The following is a 6,554-nucleotide window of genomic DNA, read 5'->3' as shown; positions in this document are numbered from 1 at the left end:
ATAGAACTCCATTGCTTCGATACGTAGCCACCTGCAAACGCTACTTCTTAGCAAGGAAGTGTCGTATTTACATTCTTTTTATGTGAATACGGTGTATACATAACACTGCACAATGAATATTATATCTTATCATGAAACATAGAAATGAGATGCGATATCTCATTTTAAGAAGCATTAGAAATCTGTTGCTTCGATACGTAGACATCTGCAAACGCTTCTTCATAGCAAGGATGTGTGGCACTTACATTCTTTTGAAGTGAATGCGAAGTATACATGACACTACGCATTGAATATTATATCTTATCCTAAAACATAGAAATGAGATGCGATATCGCGTTTTAAGTAGCATTAGAACTCTATTGCTACGATACATAGACATCTGCAGACGCTATTTCGTAACAAGGAAGTGTCGCATTTACATTCTTTTGAAGTGAATGCGAGGTATACATAACACTCCACAATGAATATTATATCTTATCATGAAACATAGAAATGAGATGCGATATGGCGATTTAAAAAGCATTAGAACTCTATTGCTTCGATACGTAAACACCTGCAAACGCTACATCCTAGCAACGAAGGGTCGCATTTACATTCTTTTGAAGTGAATACGAGGTATACATAATACTCCACAATGAATGTTATATATCATCATGAAACATAGAAATGAGTGCGATACCGCGTTTTGAGAAGCATTAGAACCCTAATGCTACGATACGTAGACATCTACAAACGTTATTTTCTAGGAAGGAAGAGTCGCATTTACATTCTTTTTAAGTGAATACGGGGTGTACATAACACTGCACAATGAATATTATATCTTATCATTAAGCATAGGAATGTGAAGCGATATCGCGATTTAAGAAGCACTAGAACTCAATTGCTTCGATACGTAGACATTTGCAAACGCTATTTCCTAGCAAGGAAGTGTCGCATTTACATTCATTTGAAGTGTAGATCAGATATACGTAACACAGCACAATGAATATTACATCTTATCATGAAACGTGGAAGTGAGATGCGATATCGCGATTTTAGAAGCATTAGAACTCTATTGTTTCGATACATAGATATCTGCAAGCTCTATTTCCAGGCAAGGAAGTGTCGCAATTACATCCTTTTGAAGTGAATACGATGTATACGTGACACTTCGCAATGAATATTGTATCTTATCATGAAACATAGAAATGAGATGCGATATCGCGTTTTAAGAAGCATTAGAACTCTAGTGCTACGATACGTAGACATCTGCAGACGCTATTTCCTAGCAAGGAAGTGTCGTATTTACATTCTTTTGAAGTGAAAACGTGGTATACATGATACTCCGCAATGAATAATATACCTTATCATAAAACATAGAAATGAGATGCGATATGGCGATTTAAGAAGCAGTAGATCCCTATTGCTTCGATACGGAGACATGTGCCAACGCCATTTCCTAACAAGGAAGTGTCGCATTTACGTTCATTTGAAGTGTATGCGAGGTATACTAGGCACTTCGCAATGAATCTTATTTCTTATCTTGAAACATAGTAATGAGATGCGATATCGCGTTTTGAGAAGCGTTGGAACTCTAATGCTACGATACGTAGAAATCTGCAGACGCTATTTCCTAGCAAGGAAGTGTCGCATTTACATTCTTTTGAAGTGAGTACGAAGTATACATAACACTCCACAATGAATATTATATCTTATCGTGAAATATAGAAATGAGATGCGATATCGCGTTTTGAGAAGCATTAGTACTCTACTGTTACGATTCGTAGATATCGGCAAACGCTATTTCCTAGCAAGGAAGTGTCGCACTTACATCCTTTTGAAGTGAACACGAGGTATATATTACACTCCACAACGAATATTACATCTTATCAAGAAACATAGAAATGTGATGCGATATGGCGATTTAAGAAGCATTAGAACACTAATCCTACGATACGTAGACATCTGCAAACGCTATTTCCTAGCAAGGGAGTGTCGCATTTACAATCTTTTGAAGTGAATACGAGGTTATGATAACACTCCACAATGAATATTGTATCTTATCATGAAACATACAAATGAGATGCGATATCGCGTTTTTAGAAGAAATAGAAATCTATTTCTACGATACGTAGACATCTGCAGACGCTATTTCCTAGCAAGGAAGTGTCGCATTTACATTCTTTTGAAGTGTAGACGAGATATACATATCAATGCACAATGAATATTATATCTTGTCACGAAACATACAAATGTGATGCGATATCGCGATTTAAGAAGCATTAGAACTCTAATGCTACCATACGTAGACACCTGCAGACGCAATTTCCTAGCAAAGAAGTGTTCATTTACATTCTTATGAAGTGTATGCGAGGTGTACATGCCACTTCGCATTGAATATTATATCTTATCATGAAACATAGAAATGAGTTGGGATATCTCGTTTTAAGAAGCATTGGAACTCTATTGCTACGATACGTAGGCATCTGCAGACGCTATTTCCTAGGAAGGAAGTGTCGCATTTACATTCTTTTGAAGTGTATGCGAGGTATACATGACACTTCGCAATGAATATTATATCTTAGCATGAAGCATATAAATGGGGAGCGATTTCGCGTTTTAAGAAGCATTAGAACTATATGCTACGATACGTAGATATCTGCTGACCCTATTTCCTAGCAAGGAAGTGTCGCATTTACATTCTTTTGAAGTGAACACGAAGTATACATAACACTCCACAGAGAATATTATATCTTATCATGAAATATAGAAATGAGATGCGATATCGCGTTTTGAGAAGAATTAGTACTCTACTTTTACGATTCGTAGACATCGGCAAACGCTATTTCCTAGCAAGGAAGTGTCGCATTTACATCCTTTTGAAGTGAATACGAGGTATATATAACACTCCACAACGAATATTACATCTTATCATGAAACATAGATATGAGATGCGATATGGCGATTTAAGAAGCATTAGAACACTAATCCTACGATACGTAGACATCTGCAAACGCTATTTCCCATCAAGGAAGTGTCGCATTTACATTCATTTGAAGTGTATGCGAGGTATACAAGACACTTCGCAATGAATATTGTATCTTATCATGAAACATAGAAATGAGATGCGTTATCGCGATTTTAGAAGCATTAGAAATCTATTGCTTCGATACGTAGACATCTGGAAACTCTATTTCCTAGCAAGGAAGTGTCGCATTTACATTGTTTTGAAGTGAATACGAGGTATACATGACACTTCGCAATGAATATTGTATCTTATCATGAAACATAGAAATCAGATGCGATATCGCGTTTTAAGAAGCATTAGAACTCTATTGCTATGATACGTAGGCATCTGCGAACGCTTTGTCCTAGCAAGGAAGTGACGCATTTACATTCTTTTGAAGTGAATACGAAGTATACATAACACTCCACAATGAATATTATATCTTATTATGATACATAGAAATGAGATGCGATATCGCTTTTTAAGAAGCGTTAGAACGCTACTCCTACGATACGTAGATATCTGCAAACGCTATTTCCTAGCACGGAAGCGTCGCATTCATATTCTTTTGAAGTGAATACGAGGTATACATAACACTCCACATCGAATATTATATCTTATCATGAAACATAGAAATGAGGTGCGATATGGCTATCTAAGAAGCACTAGAACTCTATTGCTTCGATACGTAGACATCTGCAAACGTAACTTCCCAGCAAGCAAGTGTCGCATTCACATTCTCTTGAAAGGAATACGAGGTATACATGACACTTCGTAATGAATATTATATCCTATCATGAAACATAGAAATGAGATGCGATATGGCGACTTAAGAAGCATTAGAACTCTATTGCTTCTATACGTAGACGTCTGCAAACGCTATTTCCTAGGAACAAAGTGTCGCATTTACATTCTTTTGAAGTTAATACGAGGTATGCATAACACACCCGAATGAAAATTATACCTTAACATGAAACATAGAAATGAGATGCGATATCGGGTTTTAACAAGCATTAGACCTGTATTGCTACGATACCTAAACATCTGCAAACGCTATTTCCTAGCGAGGAAGTGTCGCATTTACATTCTTTTGAAGTTAATACGAGGTATACATAACACTGCACAATGATTATTATATCTTATCATGAAACATAGAAATGTGATGCGATATCGCGATTTAAGGAGCATTAAAAATCTCTTGCTTCGATACGTAGACATCTGCAAACGCTACGTCCTACAATGGAAGTGTCGCATTTACATTCTTTTGAAGTGTATGCGAGGTATACATGACACTTCGCAATGAATATTATATCTTAGCATGAAGCATATAAATGGGGAGCGATTTCGCGTTTTAAGAAGCATTAGAACTCCATTGCTTCGTTACGTAGACAACTGCCACCGCTATTTCCTAGCAAGGAAGTGTCGCATTTACATTCATTTGAAGTGAATACAAGGTATACATAACACTCCACAATGAACATTATATCTTATCATGAAACGTAGAATTGAGATGCGATATCGCGTTCTAAGAAGAATTAGAAACCTATTGCTACGATACGTAGATATCTGCTGACGCTATTTCCTAGCAAGGAAGTGTCGCATTGACATTCTTTTGAAGTGAATACGGGGTATACATAACACTGCACAATGAATATTATATCTTGTCATGAAACATAGAAATGAGATGCGATATGACTATTTAAGAAGCATTAGAACTCTGTTGCTTCGATACGTAGACACCTGCAAACGCTGCTTCCTAGCGAGGAATTGTCGCATTTACATTCATTTGAAGTTTATGCGAGGTATACATGACACTTCGCAATGAATATTATATCTTATAATGAAACATAGAAATGAAATGCGATATCGCGTTTTAGGAAGCATTAGAACTCTATTGCTACGATACGTAGACATCTGCAGACGCTATTTCCTAGCAATTCATTTGAAGTGTATGCGAGGTATACATGACACTTCGCAATGAATATTATATCTTATAATGAAACATAGAAATGAGATGCGATATGGCGTTTTTAGAAGCATTAGATATTTATTGCTTCCATACGAAGACATCTGCAAACCCTATTTCCTAGCAAGGGAGTGACGCATTTACATTCATTTGAAGTGAATACGAGGTATACATAGCATTACACAATGAATATCATATCTTATCATGAAACATAGAAATGAGATGCGATATCGCGATTTAAGCAGCATTAGAACTCTATTGCTTCGATACCTAGACATCTGCAAACACTACTTCCTAGCAAGGAAGTGTCGCATTTACATTCTCTTGAAGTGAATACGAGGTATACATGACACTTCGCAATGAATGTTATGTCTTATAATGAAACATAGAAATGAGATGCTATATCGCGTTTTAAGAAGAATTAGAACTCTATTTCTACGATACGTACCTCTGCAAACGCTATTTCCTAGCAAGGAAGTGTCGCAATTACATTCTTTTGAAGTGCATGCGAGGTATGCAAGACACTTCGCAATGAATATTATATCTTATCATGAAACATAAAAATGGGATGCGATATCCCGATTTAAGAAGCATTAGGACATTGTTGCTTCGATACCTAGACATCTGCAAACGCTATTTCCTAGCAAGGAAGTGTCGCATTTACATTCTCTTGAAGTGAATACGAGGTATACATTACATTCCGCAATGAATATTATATCTTATCATGAAACATAGAAATGGGAAGCGATATCGCGTTTTATGAAGCATTAGAACCCTATTGCTTCGATACGTAGACATCTGCTAACGCTATTTCCTAGCAAGGAAGTGTCGCATTTACATTCATTTGATGTGTATGCGAGGAACACATGACACTTCGCAATGAATATTATATCTTATCATGAAACATAGAAATGAGATACGATATCGCGATTTTAGAAGCATTAGAAATCTATTGCTTCGACACGTGGACATCTGCAAACGCTATTTCTTAGCAAGGAAGTGTCGCAATTACATTCTTTTGAAGTGAATACGAGGTATACATGACACTTCGCAATGAATATTATATCTTATCATGAAATATAGAAGTGAGATGCGAAATCGCGTTTTAAGATGCATTAGAAATCTATGGCCTCGATGCGGAGAGATCTGCAAACGCTATTTCCTAGCATGCAAGTGTCGCATTTACATTCCTTTGAAGTGAATATGAGGAATACATGACACTTCGCAATGAATATTATATCTTGTCATGAAACATAGAAATGAGATGCAGTATCCCATTTTAAGAAGCATTAGAACTCTATTGCATCGATACGTAGACATCTGCAAACGCTACTTCCTAGCAAAGAAGTGTCGGATTTACATTCGTTTGAAGTGTATGCGAGGTATAAGTGACTATTCGCTATGAATATTATATCTTATCATGAAACATAGAAATGAGATGCGATATCGGGTTTTAAGAAGCATTAGAAATCTATTGCCTCGATACGTAGACATCTGCAAACGTTATATCCTAGCAAGGTAGAGTCGCATTTACATTCATTTGAAGTGAATACGAGGTATACATGACACTTCGCAATCAATATTATATCTTGTCATGAAACA

The sequence above is a fragment of the Xylocopa sonorina genome, unplaced genomic scaffold (assembly GCF_050948175.1).
Source record: "Xylocopa sonorina isolate GNS202 unplaced genomic scaffold, iyXylSono1_principal scaffold0030, whole genome shotgun sequence".
Lineage (NCBI taxonomy): Eukaryota > Metazoa > Arthropoda > Insecta > Hymenoptera > Apidae > Xylocopa > Xylocopa sonorina.
The sequence above is the reverse complement of the archived record's forward strand: the minus strand, read 5'-3'. Positions refer to the sequence as shown.